Source organism: Rana temporaria, chromosome 2, assembly GCF_905171775.1.
Source record: "Rana temporaria chromosome 2, aRanTem1.1, whole genome shotgun sequence".
In the NCBI taxonomy this organism is placed as follows: domain Eukaryota; kingdom Metazoa; phylum Chordata; class Amphibia; order Anura; family Ranidae; genus Rana; species Rana temporaria.
Genome location: NC_053490.1, coordinates 492,339,914 through 492,356,512, shown reverse-complemented (window position 1 = coordinate 492,356,512; position 16,599 = coordinate 492,339,914). Strand labels below are relative to the sequence as shown.

At 45.0% G+C, this 16,599-nt stretch overlaps 1 pseudogene; it reads left to right on the top strand.

Annotated features, from left to right (window-relative positions):
- Nucleotides 1–8,211: 8,211 nt before the first annotated feature.
- Nucleotides 8,212–16,197, top strand: LOC120928689 (annotated as a pseudogene).
- Nucleotides 16,198–16,599: the final 402 nt, after the last annotated feature.

Here is a 16,599-nt window from a genome sequence, read left to right as displayed (position 1 = left end):
CGCAGACGGGGAGGATTCTCTCATCCACCTTGAATGTGTGGATGGGAGAATTGGTTGAATTTTTTTCTTTCAGCCCACTGGCTGAATGAAAAAATATTATCCCTGAATTACCAGCTTAAGACATTTGGCTCCATCCTGCAAGTGGTCCTTTTTTAAGGTTTAATAATACTCAGTGTCATTCAATCCACTTCCTGTAAACTCAGGGCATCATGGTCACACTTCTTGGTGGTTTATCATAATGCCATCAAGGGCTTACAGGAGAATGCTACAGAGAAAGTGAATTAGGTAACTATGTTAGGGCTGTCCACTGGCACAGGTGTGACAAACCCAGGTGGCAAGTAACTAATAGCAGAACAATTGCATATATACTGTGGCAGGGTGAACATGTGCCACTGGGTAAAATGGTGGCTTAGGCCAGATTTTTTAGGACGCAAGCACATTAATGGCAAAAGTGTGTGCTGGCTTCATATGAGAGCCAGATTTAGAGCTCAGAGCCCCACTCTCCCTAGGAGGTCAGTGTGGGAATGGATCCATGTGGAGACCTGTACACCATGGTGCTATGCACCATGGTGTACAGGTCTGGAAAGGCCCAAGACCCAAGCCAGATAGAGAGTCCATGAGGGACAGAGCATCTGGCAAGCTGTAAAAGGAAAGTCCATGCAGGACAGAACAGTTAGGAAGCTGTACAGATGAGTAATGCCCTATTAGGGAGTATCATCTGGATCCCAGATAAATATAGGGAGTTCGGTAAGCAATTACATAGCATTACACGACACGCTATCAAAATGTGGGACAAAGTTCACAAGAGGGAAAAATGGGATTTCAATTCACCATATATGCCATTAAAAGACTCAAAATATTTTTCACCAGGGTTAGAGAAGATATCTGGGAAATGGATTAAAAAAAAAAATGCCCAGCTGAAGGATGTCATGACGCAAGATAGATTAAGTACCTATGACGAATTAAAGGACAGAGGGGAGGTAATAGAGATAAATGAATGGCGGTATGGCCAGTTAAAACATTTTTTTGAGGCTCTCCCACAGTCGTGCAGATCTGAGGAAAACCTACGTCCCCTAGAGAGAATTAGTCAAGGAGAAGCAGGGAAAGGAGTTATCTCTAAAATCGATAAAAATTTAATAGAAGTAGATCAATTGGACATTCCACCATATATCAAAAAGTGGGAGGAAGAATTGGGATCCTCTCTGAGCAATTTAGAATTAAAACAAATATGGAGAAGAGTACATACCTCGTCAGCAAATAGTAAAATAACTGAATTAAACTACAAATGTTTGATGCGGTGGTATATTACCCCAGACAAGGCTCACAAATATAAAAAAGAAGCCTCTGAACTGTGCTGGCGTGGATGCAGACAGATCGGTGATATGGCTCATATATGGTGGCAATGCCCAAAAATTAAAATATATTGGAGAAGGATTAGACATTTAATTACCGAAATAACGGACATAGAGATTCCAGACGACCCCTGGGGATGCTTGCATCAGAGGATTAAATTATCTATGAAACAATATCAGAGAAGTCTATTACCCCATATGCTAACAGCTGCTAAAAGCCTGATCGCCAGTCACTGGCAAGATAGGGAAAGCCCATCCATTAAAGAATGGTGCAATAAAATAAACTCCATCCAAAATCTAGAATTTTTAAGGTTAGGGGATATAGACGGTTTAGAGGAATATGAAAAGACCTGGTCTAAGTGGATAGAGTTCAAACTTTCCATGACATTTGCGGAGCTAATGGGTGCTTAGGGCTTAGGACCGTGAGGATTTTTTATATTTTTAAGGTCGGATATAACATAATAAAGTAATAAGACAGAAAAACAAGAACGATCAGAAGTTTTATGAAGGCAACTGGAGGTCCAGGGGGAGGGATGGGGTGGGGTAGAAGGGTTATAATAAATGAGGTAGAAAAGTTTTAAAATCGATAAAAGTAAACAAAATATATACTTGTTCCTTTTGGGAAAAAAAAAAAAAAAGAAAAAAAAAAAAATATATGTAAAAACTTCCACATATGATGCAAAACCTGGAAGGAGACATGGCGGATAAATGAATGGCGGGCAAGCCTCGCTACCTTCCCTCTGCTAATGGTTTAGACTGAAGTGGACAGACGAAAAGAAAAAAGAAAAAAAAAAAAAGTTAGGAAGCTGTACAGAGAATCCATGAGGGACAGAACAGCTAGGAAGCTGTGAGGAAGATACAGAGCTACGGTGCAGCGTTTGTGTATAAACACTGGGATGTGTTTCATGGTCAGGAGGATCAAAAAGGTACTGAGTCTCAAAAGGATCCTGAAGAGGTACTTGAAGCAGTAAAAGCTGCCACAATAGAGCCAGGAGGCCGAATGCTTTGTTTTTGCAGTGATGGTGAGGATATACCGGTATGAAGTTGTGATGTTCTTTTAAATGAAAGTGGGCAGCGTGGAGTAAACTCACTGTTTTGGCACTACCATTGAGCTAAGAAACTCCCGATGTGCCACAACACTAGTATTGAAAAAAAATATGTCAGGGAGAGGAAATTGGGTAAAGGACTAGGGGGGGGGGGGACATTGTACAGGAGCTACCAAATTGGATTGAGGGAGCAGATTCAGATTTATGGTTAGGTTTAAGGGTTAAAGCGGAGCTCCAGGCTTCTTTGAAAAAAAAAAAGTCAGCAGCTACAAATACTGTAGCTGCTGACTTTTAATATTAGGGCACTTACCTGGCCACAAATTCAGTGGTGTCCTCACCCAAGCCAGTTTTTCAATCGACTATTGGGTGCTGCCACCACCTTCTCAGGCTAAGGGAAGCTGGCAGTGAAGCCTCACAGCCAGTCCCGTAGTGCTCCGAGCTTTGGACTGAGTTTGCCTCAGTGAAATCAGCCGGAAGTGGGAGCGGGTATCTGTCAAAAGGTGCCAAATGTAGCAGCAAAGGGGGGAGGAGGCAGATAAGCAGTTTCTCCTTTTGGGTGAGCTCCACTTTAAGGCCAGACCAGGGATTACGTTTAGAGTTAAGAATTATGTTGAGGTTTAAAGTGGTTCTAAAGCCTCTTTTTTATATTTAAATGCATCTATTAGATGCATAAAGCAATAATTCCTCAAAATAATCTGTCATCATATGTTACTCACTGCTAACAGATTTATTAGCAGTCATCCTTGTTCTGTTCTGTTCTATATGAACTTCTGGCTAGCAGAGTGTGCTCCCAGGTTTACATGGCCCATCTTTCGAGACTACATTCCTATCATGTTTGCACTATTATGCAAACTGACGTGAGGATAAGCAGACTCCCCATCAGCTGGAGAAAAAAAAAACCTTCTTCTCTTCCTCTGGTTAAGGGTGGCTCCTTTCTCTTGCAGCATCCAATGGAGCCACTCTTACATGCAGGGACTTGACTTATAACTCCCTACACAAGGCCCCTTAGTCTAGGACAGGCAGACACTCCCCTGCTCCTCCTCCTTCCAGCCCCCTCCCTTCTCCAAGCTAACATCTTGACTCCAGTCTACACTGTCCACTATAATCTCTTTCCTGTGAATATTGGAAGTTCAGGAAAGCAGCACGGTTAATGCAGGAGCCAGCAGCATGGAAAGTTGTAAACTGCAATTGTTGAGGTAACAAATAGATTACCTAGGAATGTTTATTTTCTTGTGCTCAGTGTGTTAAACTATAAAGCAATGGTATTGATTTACTAAAGGCAAATAGACTGTGCACTTTGCAAGTTCAGTTGCATAAATTTTCCTCCATGCTTAGTGAATGTGTTGAAACGTTACTTTGCAAAGAATACCCAATTAGATGCAAGGAAAAAAATATATATCATTTTTGCTTGCACATGCTTGGTTAATGGTTATCAGCAGAGATCACCACATCCACTAAGCTCTGGGGAAAATGAGTGCAAACACACTTGCAAAATGCACAGCCTTAAGTAAATTAACCCTATTGAGGGTTAATACTACTTTAACGACTTAAGGACCGCTGCGCGACAATATACGTTGACAGAATGGCACGGCGGCGCGCTCGTGGCCCGGTCTGAAGCTCCGTGATCTCGCCCGTGGGACCCGATCGCGGCCGGTTTCCCACGATCAGGTCACAGGAGCTGAAGAACGGAGAGAGAGGTGAGTGTAAACACACCTTCCCCGTTCTTCTCTGTGGCTTGTCACTGATAGTCTTTTCCCTGTCATAAGGAACGACGATCAGTGATGTCACATGTCCAGCCACTCCCGCCTACAGTAAGAAACACACAATAGCACTTTAACCCCTTTAGCGCCCCCTAGTGGTTAACCCCTTCACTGACATTTTCACAGTAATCAGTGCATTTTTATAGCACTTTTCGCTGTGAAAATGACAATGGTCCCAAAAATGTGTCAAAAGTGTCCGAGGTGTCCGCCATAATGTTGCAGTCATGAAAAAAAATAATCGCTGATCGCCGCCATTACTAGTAAAAAAAAAAATTATTAATAAAAATGCCATAAAACTATCCCTTATATTGTAAACGCTATAAATTTTGTGCAAACCAATCAATAAACGCTTATTGCAATTTATTTTTTTACCAAAAATATGTAGAAGAATATGTATCGGCCTAAACTGAGGAAAAAAACGTGTTTTTATATATTTTTGGGGATATTTATTATAGCAAAAAGTAAAAAATATATATATTTTTTTAAATTGTCGCTCTATTTTTGTTTATAGCGCATAAAAAAAACTGCAGAGGTGACTAAATACCACCAAAAGAACTCGCTATTTGTGGGAAAAAAAGGACACCAATTTTGTTTGGGAGCCACTTTCGACGCAGTGCCGAATCGCAAAAAGGTGCCTGGTCCGGGTCTTAAGCGGTTAATTATTCAGTTATTGTAGTACCACACCTACACTTAATAAGGCACAGAGTATGTGTATTTCAAACGAAGCAATTAAAAGTAGATAAACCTGCCCAACACATTGACCAATTTTATCAAATTCCCTATTTAAATAAAAGAATAAAATAAAAATAAAAATTCATAGGAAAGTAATTAGCTTTTTTTGTGAGAGAGAGAGCTTTTGTCACCGATGCTTCTAACTTTTACATGTTTCACAATATTTATTAACTGAAACTGGATTTAAAAATGAAACTATTTATAGTCCCAGTGTAATGTCAGCATAGCCATTGAAGAGCATGGGCTGTGACATTTTGCTGGGACTATGAATGCAAGCGAATAAAAAGATGATAACTCCAGTGGAGTGGCCAGTTTTGAAATTCAAATACCAGAGAGTAGTTTAGTTTGAATTATTCTGTTTTATGTCTTATCATTTCTGAACTGCCTGGGAGAGGTCAGATCATTAGAGATCGAATCTTAATATGTAAATGAGTAAGCTGTTCTTTGATAATGAATGTGCTTTCTTTACAACTTTGTGCAAGACGTCTTGTACTTTAGGCGATAGCTACAATTCCAATATGCAAATTAATTCATTGGAAAAAAAAATGTCTATTGTAAAGATTTATTCATTTCGCTGTAAAAATTTGCCGTAGAGGTTCCAATGTTCTAATTCATGACTTTTGGCTTCCGCTGGATATTGTCACAAAACATTTAGCAATGTTTTTGGATGTGTCAATACTGAAAATGTCACATTTTATTTTAGTTGGTTCAAATGGATTGCCCTAGGAAAACAATTACCTTATGCCACTTTTTATTATGGCAAATGAAGTAGAGTATTAGATGCTTTAACTGCTGCCAAAAAAAAAAAAAAAGAAGGAATATTTTAAAGCTGTTAATGGTCATTTTCGACATGTTATGCCTCGTACACATGATCATTTTTCGGCATAAAAAAAAAACGTGGTTTTTAAAAACGTAATTTAAAATGATTGTATGTGGGCTGCACATCGTTTTTCAGTTTCTGAAAAACGACCCAAAAAAATTCGAACATGCTGCATTTTTTAACGTCGTTTTAAAAAATGACGTTTTTCGGGTTGTAAAAAATGATCGTGTGTGGGAATACTCAGAAGCAAGTTATGGGACGGGAGTGCTTGTTCTGGTAAAACTACCGTTCACAATGGAGTAAGCACATTCATCGCGCTGTAACAGACAAAAAAGCGCAAATCGTCTTTTACTAACAAGGAATCAGCTAAAGCAGCCCAAAGGCCACGCTTTGTTCATCATTTTTTTAAAACGATGGTGTGTGGGCAACGTTGTTTTTAATGATGAAGTTGGAAAAACTTTGTTTTTTGGACATGCTGAAAAACAACGTTTTCTTTCATGCTGAAAAATGATCGTGTGATCGCGGCATTAGTCAAGGGAATCTGTACTGAGAAAATACTGAGCCTGCAACTCATGATTTTTCCTTCTGAAAATGCTAGTTGACTGGCTGGCATGCTTGTCCAATGGCTTTAACTCTTTCTGAGGCAATGACCTGAAACATATTTGTAGATCCGATATTCTTAAAGCGGTGGTTCACCCTCATTACCAACATTTTAGCATTAAATTAGGCATAGTAGCGCGAGCTACAGTATGCCTGTATTTATTTTTTTAGCCCCGTACTCACTGTGCAATCGTATAGATAAGATTCCGACTCCCCGCGGGGAATGGGCGTTCCTATCCAGAGGGAGGATGATTGACGGCCGGCTATGGCACGTCATGCTCCCCGAAGATAGCCGGAGTAGGTCTCGGCTCTTCACGGCGCCTGCGCACAGACTATGCGCAGGCGCCGTGAAGCGACAAGTCCTATTTCGGCTATTTCCGGAGAAACGTGACGCGCCATAGCCGGCCGTCAATCATGCTCCCTCTGTATAGGAACGCCCATTCCCCGCAGGGAGTCGGAATCTTATCTATACGATTGCACAGTGAGTACGGGGCTAAAAAAATAAATACAGGCATACTGTAGCTCGTGCTACTATGCCTAATTTAATGCTAGAAAAAAAAATTGTTTTATTAGGGTGAACCCCCTCTTTAACTTACCCTCGATTGCTATTGTTTATTCAAGTTTCATGTCAGTGATTCAGAATAGGCATGTGCATTTCGTTTCGTTCCGAATCGAAATTCGGACAAATTTTTCATTATTCGGACATTCGGATGCATACGAATTCCCGAATTGCAATATTAATGAATTTACCGAATCCGAACGAACGTTTTCGATTCCGAATCGAAAACCCGCGGACGGAATTCAAATTTTTTTTTTTTTTTTTATTCCGATCGAATTTCGTCCGCGGGTTTTCGATTTGGAATTCAAATTTTTTTTTTTATTTTTTTCGAATTCCGATCGAATTTCGAAATTATATTCGAAAAGAGACTATTTGTTGTCGAATCTGGTTGAAATACTTTCGAATTCGACCGGATTTTTCGAAATTCGGTCGAAAACGAACGAATTACGAAAACGGTCGAAATATTTTCGAATTTGACCGGATTTTTCGAAATTCGGTCGAAAACGAACGAGTTCCGAAAATGAATTTAACACATGTAACGAACCTAACTTAACGAAATTAATTAAATAACGAATTAAAACGAAACGAAACAAAATTTTCCCTTTTGCACATGCCTAATTCAGAAAGCATTGTAGATGTGGGACTGGTATTTATACAGCTCATAGTCCAGGCTTCCTTTTAAACAGTTGGAAAGGCTAACATTTTATTTTTCATATCTATTAAAGATCCTAACTCTTAACATTTTAGATTGTACAATGTGCAATCAACTTTCTTTTACTACTTTTATTCTGCAGGTTGGAATTGCAAGCATTAACAATATGCTCTAGTTGGATATCAGGGCATTCCCTGGGAAGTACAGCTGGAAAGTAAAACTACATATTGCATGATCTCTCTGGGATTGTTACTAATGCTGTCTCTGTAGGACATGTGAATGGGGCAAGAAGAACCCTTTTCGGGACAGAAAAATTGCCCAGTTTATTCCTCACTATCACTGACTGTAAGAATGTACTCACTGTCCAAACAAACTGTGCGATCCATGTTGCTAATTGTTGTTTTTGGCAATTTTGCCTTTAACATGGTTGTAAACCCTTACAGGCCACTTTGACTTATAGGTAAGCCTATGTGATATTAGCCTTAAAGAGAGATGGAGAGTTGACCAATCAGAGAGATAACTGGAGGCTTCTGCGATGTCCAGTTTGATGTGTATGTGGCAATTGACAAAAGGTTTGCAGCTGAAAAGTTCCTGACTGGATTAGTTGGTTAACTTTTATAGTGACTGGCAAAGATACAGAAGCAAGAGGAAATTGTGTTTCTAGGATATTAAACCTTTGGATGGATGGAGACCTGAACGCCTTCTAAAGCCACATTAACGTATCTTCAAGTTATTACCGGGGACTGGGGAATTCGGCTACAGGATTTAACAACATAAGCAGCCATGCCTCTACCTGAAGTTATGTTTTGTTCTCAGCAAATTGATATTCCACCAGAACTTCCAGACATCTTAAAGCAATTCACAAAGGCTGCCATTAAGACACAGCCTCACGATGTCCTCCAGTGGTCTGCTGGGTATTTTGGTAGTTTATCAAGGGGTGAGTCTCTGCCAGTAAAGCAACAAGTTGAAATACCAGTAGCAAATACAAAGACTACTACCGGATTAACTCCAGGACTTCTGTAAGTGTTGCATACACAACTGTCCTTGAAGATTATTGTAAATGAAGATGAACTGGAACAAAAGTGGAAAGATCTTTGCTTACCACAGGCCCAGCTACAAAGTATTTTGGAACTAGATAATTTTGGGAGAGAAGTGGAATGGCTAAAATTTTTGTCCCTTGCCTGTAGTACTGTCACGGAAGCATGAATCAGACGTACAACAATAGATAAATGAAATAGGAAGGCTTTATTGAAAACCAAACAGCAAGGTAAAAGTCCAAACGGATGATCAAACAGTGCAGAGTCTTCCACCGGAGCCAGGGATCAGGAGCCAGAAGGATAGTCCGAACGAAGCCAGGGATCAGGAGCCAGAAGGGTAGTCCGAACGAAGCCAGGAATCAGGAGCCAGAAGGGTAGTCCGTGGAAGCCGGGTCGGTAACCAAAAGCAGCAGCACAATCTCAGGAGCATGTGAATACAAGAGGACCAAGCAGGCAAATGAAGCAACAGACCTCCTATATATATGCAAGGCATCCAGCTCCTCCCAGTGGGAAGGAGGAGCCGCAGGGTGTGGTAAGTTATAAGAAGCCCAGAAACCAACATGGCCGCCAGCACATGTCAGATGAAAGAAGCCAGCAAGAGGTAAGACCATGACAGTACCTCCCCCTCAAGGGCCCCTCCTCCGCGGCGCAAAAAACGGTTTCTGGGGGAAGCGCGCGTGGAAGTCTCGGAGCAAGGCAGGAGCATGGACATCTGCGGAGGGAACCCAGGAACGCTCCTCTGGACCATAACCACGCCAGTGGACCAAAAACTGCACCCGACCACGGACCAAGCGTGAGTCCAGGATATCGCTCACCTCATATTCCTCATGATCGCCCACCTGGACCGGACGAGGCCGAGGAACCGAGGAGGTGAAGTGATTGCACACCAGTGGTTTCAACAGGGAAACGTGAAACACGTTGGAGATCCGCATGCCAGGTGGGAGCGCAAGGGCATTGGCAACCGGGTTTACCCTGCGAAGCACTCGGAAGGGACCAACAAAGCGAGGAGCCAGCTTGGGAGTGGGCACTCGAAGGTTGAGGTTGCGAGTGGACAACCATACACGGTCTCCGACCTGGTAGGAAGGAGCTGGCGCCCGTCTGCGATCAGCCTGAAGTTTCTGGCGCTGCGCAGAGACCTCAAGGGACCTCTGGATCTGTATCCAAGAAGCACGTAGAGCGGAAAGGTGATCCTCCACAGCCGGAATATCTTGGGGAGAGAATGACTCCGGTAACACGGCAGGTTGGAACCCATAATTGGCCATGAAGGGAGACGTCCCAGAGGAAGAGTTCACCGCCGTGTTCCTGGCAAACTCAGCCCAAGGCAGAAGGTCAACCCAATTGTCTTGATGATCGGAGACATAGCAACGAAGGAATTGCTCCAGGGCCTGATTGGATCGTTCTGCGGCCCCATTGGACTGAGGGTGGTAGGCCGAGGAGAAGGAGAGATTAATCCCCAACTGGGAGCAAAAGGCGCGCCAGAACCTGGACACAAACTGACTCCCCCGATCCGACACTATCTCCTTGGGCAAACCGTGCAACCGGAAGACCTCCCTGGCGAAAACCGTGGCCAACTCTTGTGCAGAGGGTAATTTCTTGAGGGGAACACAGTGGCACATTTTGGAAAACCGATCCACAATCATGAGAATGACCGTATGGCCTCAGGATGCAGGAAGGTCCACAATGAAGTCCATCCCAAGGTGTGACCATGGGCGCTCCCCGGTAGCGATGGGTTGCAGAAGGCCCAACGGAAGGTGCCGAGGGGATTTACTCTGGGCACAAACAGAGCATGCCGCTACATATGCGGCGATGTCAGAACGTAGAGAAGGCCACCAGAACAAACGTGAAACAGCCCAGGACAGCTGATTCTTTCCAGGATGCCCCGCGGTCTTGGAGTTATGGTAGGTTCGCAAAAACCGAGTGCGCAACTCATCAGGCACAAAACATCTGCTGTTGGGTCTCCCAGAGGGAGCACCAGATTGGGCCGCCAAAATCTGCTCTCCAAGGGGAGAGGTCAGGCTGGTGCGAATGGCGGCCAGGATCTGATTAGGAGGTATGACCGAAGTCGGTATCGATTCCTCCCTGGACAGCTCGGAGTATTGACGTGATAAGGCATCCGCCCTGACGTTCTTGGAACCGGGTAGGTAAGAGACCACGTAATTAAAACGTGACAGGAACAGAGCCCATCTGGCCTGACGTGGTGTCAATCTCTTGAATGAATGAATGAATGGAATGAATGAATGAAAAAACTTATATAGCGCGGCACATGCGAACTGAATCGCCTCTGGGCGCTTGATGTTTCGTGTCTCATGACATCAAAAGAGCAGAGTTTTAATCTGTCTTCTGAAGGTCAGGTGGTTTTCCTCCAACCGAACGCTGGTTGGTAAAGCGTTCCATAGTCTCGGACCTTGAAAAGCAAACCTTCTTTCTCCTTTGGACTTGTATTTGGTTTTTGGCACCTTGACCAGATTTTGGTCAGTGGATCGCAGAACGCGATTAGAATTGTGAGGTTCTATCTTGTCGCAAAGATATTGCGGCGCCTTCCCATGGATGCACTTATGTGTCAGGCAGAGTGCTTTAAATACAATTCTGTCTTTTACTGGCAACCAGTGAAGGGTTCTCAGCGAAGGTGAGATTGATTCCCATGTCCTTTTCCCAGTCACCAGTCTGGCGGCCGTATTCTGTACGACTTGCAGACGAGCGATTTGGTACTTTGGGACCCCGAGGTAAAGGGCATTTGCATAGTCCAGTCTGGAATTCACGATTGTTCCCACCACGACTGCTACGTCTTCTTTGGGGATAAATGGAATAAGTCTGCGTAGTAGGCGCAACAAATGGTGCGATCCGCTGACTACTGACCCTATTTGTGCGTCCATTGTCATGAAGGTGTCAAAAATGACTCCTAGACTTTTGACTTTGGAGCTAGGGGTGATGCTTTGGCCCAGAATGGGCGGCGGTGTCCAGGTTGTTGCCAGTTGACTCTTTCGGCTGGCGTGAAACATAAGAAGTTCTGTTTTGGAACTGTTGAGTTTAAGATAACTCTTAGTCATCCAGTTTTCTATCGAAGAGAGACATTTCTCTAAACTGAGATGATGATCCTTTTTGTTGCAGATGCGAAAATACAATTGCGTATCGTCTGCATAAGAGTGATAAAGTAGTTCTTGGCTACTGATAATATCAAAGAGAGGGCGAAGATAGATGTTGAACAGTACCGGTGACAGGGGGGATCCTTGGGGGACTCCACATGGCACCGTGCGTTTTTCCGACGTGAAAGATCCCAGTTTCACTGTTTGTGATCGGTTTTCAAGAAAGGAGGAAAACCATGGTAAATCACCTTCTGCGATTCTGGCTACCTCGGCCAGTCGCATCAGTAACATTTTGTGGTCTACTGTGTCAAAGGCTGCACTTAGGTCCAGCAGAACCAGGAGACAGGATTCTCCCTCGTCTGCGGCCTCAAGGGCATCGTCCCATATTTTGAGTAAGGCCGTTTCTGTCCCGTGTCCGGGACTGAAACCTGATTGAAATGGATCGAGTAGATTGTGGGTATCCAGATGCTGTTGCAGCTGTTGTACCACTATTTTCTCCATTATCTTGGAGAGAATATTTAGGCCTGTTATGGGGCGGCGGTGAGTTGGGTCCTTGGGATCCAAGTTAGGTTTTTTCAAGATGGGCTGGATTGTGCCCTCTTTCAGCAGGGATGGCACTATGCCTTCCTTAAATGACTGATTTATAAGCTGTGTGATGGGAGGCGCCAGAATGTCGGCGCATTCCTTCAGCAGCTTGGTGGGAATAATGTCATTGGGTGCTGTGCTGTTCCGCAACGCACCAATGATATTTTTGGTGGTATCGATGGAGATGGGTTCCAGAGTGAACTTAGTTGATTGTAGAAGGTTTCTGTTGGTGTTTTGTAGTTGATTGAAGAGAGGGCTGAGGGGGGTATTATTTTGCAGAATACTTACCCGGATTCTTTCGATTTTGTCGATGAAGAAATCCGATAGTTCATTACAGAACTCTTGGGTGTCTGAATTGGGGACTTCAAGACATCCCGGATTCATGGTCTGGGTGAGGTGATTCATGGCCTCAGAAAGGTAAGTCAGATTCTTGTGGTCCGTCAGGATGAGAACCGGAACCACCGAACCCTCGAGCAAATGCCTCCACTCCTTGAGAGCCTGCACGATGGCCAACAACTCTCTGTCACCAATCTGGTAGTTGCACTCCGCGGGAGACAGTCTCCGGGAGTAAAACCCACAGGGAAGCAGAGGACCCTCTGGTGTTCGACGCTGAGACAGAAGGGCGCCTACTCCCATCTCAGACGCGTCCACCTCGAGAACAAAGGGCAACCCAGGGTTGGGATGAGACAGTATTGGAGCCGACACAAAGGCAGATTTTAGAGCCTCAAAAGCCCGGATGGCCTCGGGCGGCCAGACCTGGGAATTACTGCCCTTCCTGGTCAGATCCGTGAGAGGCTTGGCCAGCATGGAGAAGTCCCTGATGAACTTTCGATAATAATTGGCGAAGCCCAAAAAGCGCTGCAGGGAACGAAGACCACTGGGCTGGGGCCACTGTAAGACAGCCGAAACCTTCTCAGGGTCCATGGAGAACCCCTCAGCGGAAATGATGTAACCTAAGAAGGTTACCTGGGACCGGTGAAATTCGCATTTCTCAAGCTTACCGAACAGCTTGTTCTCTCGTAACCGTTGCAACACTCGCTTGACATCCAGAATGTGGGCCTCCATGGATTCAGAATATACCAAGATGTCATCCAAATAGACCACCACACACTGCTGCAACAGGTCACGGAAAACATCGTTAATGAATTCCTGAAAGACTGCGGGCGCATTGCACAACCCAAAGGGCATAACCAAGGATTCATAATGACCGGTCCTGGTGTTGAACGCGGTCTTCCACTCGTCACCAGCCTTGATCCTTATCAGGTTATATGCCGCCCTCAGGTCAAGTTTAGTAAAGACCGTGGCCCCTTTCAGGCGATCAAAAAACTCGGAAATCAAGGGTATCGGGTATGCATTCTTGATCGTGATGTGATTAAGGCCTCTATAGTCGATGCAAGGCCTCAACTCTCTGCCCTTCTTTTTCACAAAGAAAAATCCAGCCCCTGCCGGGGACGAGGATTTGCGAATGTGACCACGGGAAAGCGCCTCCTTCACGTACTCCTCCATGGCCTCATTCTCCACAACCGACAGTGGATAGACCCTGCCACGAGGAGGAACTGCACCAGGTTGTAACTCTATGGCACAATCGTATGGGCGGTGCGGAGGCAGGGCAACAGCGCGCACCTTATCGAATACATCCCGGTACCCCTCGTATTCAGGAGGCAACACAGAGTCCGAGGAGGTACACAACAACTTGACAGGCCCATGGATGCAACTAGCCCCACACTGTGGTGACCACGAGAGGATCTCGGCCGATCTCCAATCGAAAGTCGGATTATGCTTCTGGAGCCAGGGGTACCCCAAGACCACAGAGTAGTGTGGAGACGAAATGACCTGAAGGCAGGCCGACTCCCTGTGAACGGCCCCAATGGCTATCCCCACTGGAAGGGTCTCATGAGTCACGTGTGACGGCTGGAGGGGTCTGCCGTCTATCGCCTCGAGAACCAGCGGGTAAACTCGAGCCTGCAGAGGAATGGAGTTGGCGGCAGCGAACTTACTATCAATGAAAAATCCACCAGCACCAGAGTCCACCAACGCCTGGGTCGTCACCGAGCCCCCGACCCAGGAGAGAACAACGGTGATCAGTGGTTTATCAGCACGGGAAACCGGGGACGAAGAGACTCCACCCAAGATCTGCCCCCGACAGGATCTCAGGTGCGAGCGTTTCCCGGACGGTTCGGACATGCCAACCGAAAATGCCCACCGAGACCACAGTACATGCATCGGCCCTCGCGTCTCCGGAGTGCCCTCTCCCCCTCGGACAGGCGAGCAAACCCCAGCTGCATGGGTTCACCCCCAGATATGTCAACTCCAGGAGGCGTGGGAGGAGAGGGAGGCACGGGTGGGACAGCAAACGTAGGCGCCAATCTGTTAGGAGACCTCCGCAGGCTCTCCTTAAAGGAAGGACTCTCCCTGAGTCTGGTGTCAATCAATATCAGGAAAGAAATAAGAGCCTCGAGCTCCACTGGTAGGTCCTTAACTGCAACCTCATCCTTCAAGGCATCCGAGAGACCATGGGAGAAAGCAGCGACCAGAGCCTCATTATTCCATCCCACCTCTGCTGCCAGGGTACAAAACTCAATGGCGTATTCGGCTACCGATCGTGAACCCTGTCTGACGGACATAAGGAGCTTCGCAGCAGAGGCAGAGCGAGTCGAATACCTTCCGAAGAGAAGCAACAAAACCGGAAAACTCGGCAACCACCGGATTGTTGTTCTCCCATAAAGGGCTGGCCCAGGCCAAGGCCTTGTCCGAGAGCAGCGAGATCAAGAAGCCCACCTTAGATCTCTCAGTAGGAAAGGCATGTGGCAGCAACTCGAAATAAATGCCCACTTGGTTAAGGAAACCTCGGCACTGAGTTGGCTCTCCCCCAAAGCGCTGCGGAAGGGGGGCAGAACCGGTCATACCCCGAGACACCGCAGGCGCAACAGGTGTCGGGGTAGACTCTGGCGCAACAACCGGAGCGGCAGTAGGAGCGGACCCAGGAGCGACAACCGGCCTATCGGCAATGGGAGCGAGATGAGCCGTGCGTGCAAGCAGGGTTTGCAACGCCTGAGCGAACTGACCCAGCAGGTGATCCTGCTGATCAAGTCTGGCAACCAGCATGGGTAGCGAAGGTGGCCCTGTACCGTCAGAATTCATGGCTTGGTCCTAATGTCACGGAAGCATGAATCAGACGTACAACAATAGATAAATGAAATAGGAAGGCTTTATTGAAAACCAAACAGTAAGGTAAAAGTCCAAACGGATGATCAAACAGTGCAGAGTCTTCCACCGGAGCCAGGGATCAGGAGCCAGAAGGATAGTCCGAACGAAGCCAGGGATCAGGAGCCAGAAGGGTAGTCCGAACGAAGCCAGGAATCAGGAGCCAGAAGGGTAGTCCGTGGAAGCCGGGTCGGTAACCAAAAGCAGCAGCACAATCTCAGGAGCATGTGAATACAAGAGGACCAAGCAGAGAAATGAAGTAACAGACCTCCTATATATATGCAAGGCATCCAGCTCCTCCCAGTGGGAAGGAGGAGCCGCAGGGTGTGGTAAGTTATAAGAAGCCCAGAAACCAACATGGCCGCCAGCACATGTCAGATGAAAGAAGCCAGCAAGAGGTAAGACCATGACAAGTACTCTCGGTGGGACAGTTTCTATGGCACTGAAACATACATGTGAAATACTAACAGAGGACCCAGAAGGTGGTGCTGCTCGTATTCCTTTTGAGACATTCACATTCCTTTATACGTATCTTGCCCAGGTTGATGGAGATATACCAGATACACAGATAGAAGAGGCAATTCTTGCTCTGCATACTGAAGTGGAAAAGCAAGATGGAATGATCCAGCCCAGAAATTTTTTAAGTGCACTATGTCCCCCTCTGTCGTAAATATTAAGTTGTAATATTGATTAAACACATGTGAAATATAAATAGTGACTTTGCAGAAAGGTTCTAGCAAAATAAAGATGAACAACACTGAATTGGATTAATAGATGTACAATAAATGAAATCGTAATAAAAAAAAAAAAAAAAAAAAACCTTTGGATGAGCGCTTTAGGTTTTTTGTTACATCGTTAATTATTGTGATTTACCTTGCTTGAAATTTTAAAAGCTGTGCATACATTGCTAGTATATTGTCAAGTGGAGTGCATCCAAAAGGGAGGTTAGTACTGAAAATGTATTGAATAAATGTCCAGATTTATTTGTTGTTTACTAAGATACTTTTTTTAAATTAACCCATTCTTTCCATTATTTTCAAAAACCCACCTTAGAAGGACTTAGCTGTAAACACATAGTAAATACTGTATATACCTATTTACAATTATGCCATATATATTTTGCACAAGGCCTCTTACATCTTGCTCTTTAGCCTATATCAGTAATCACT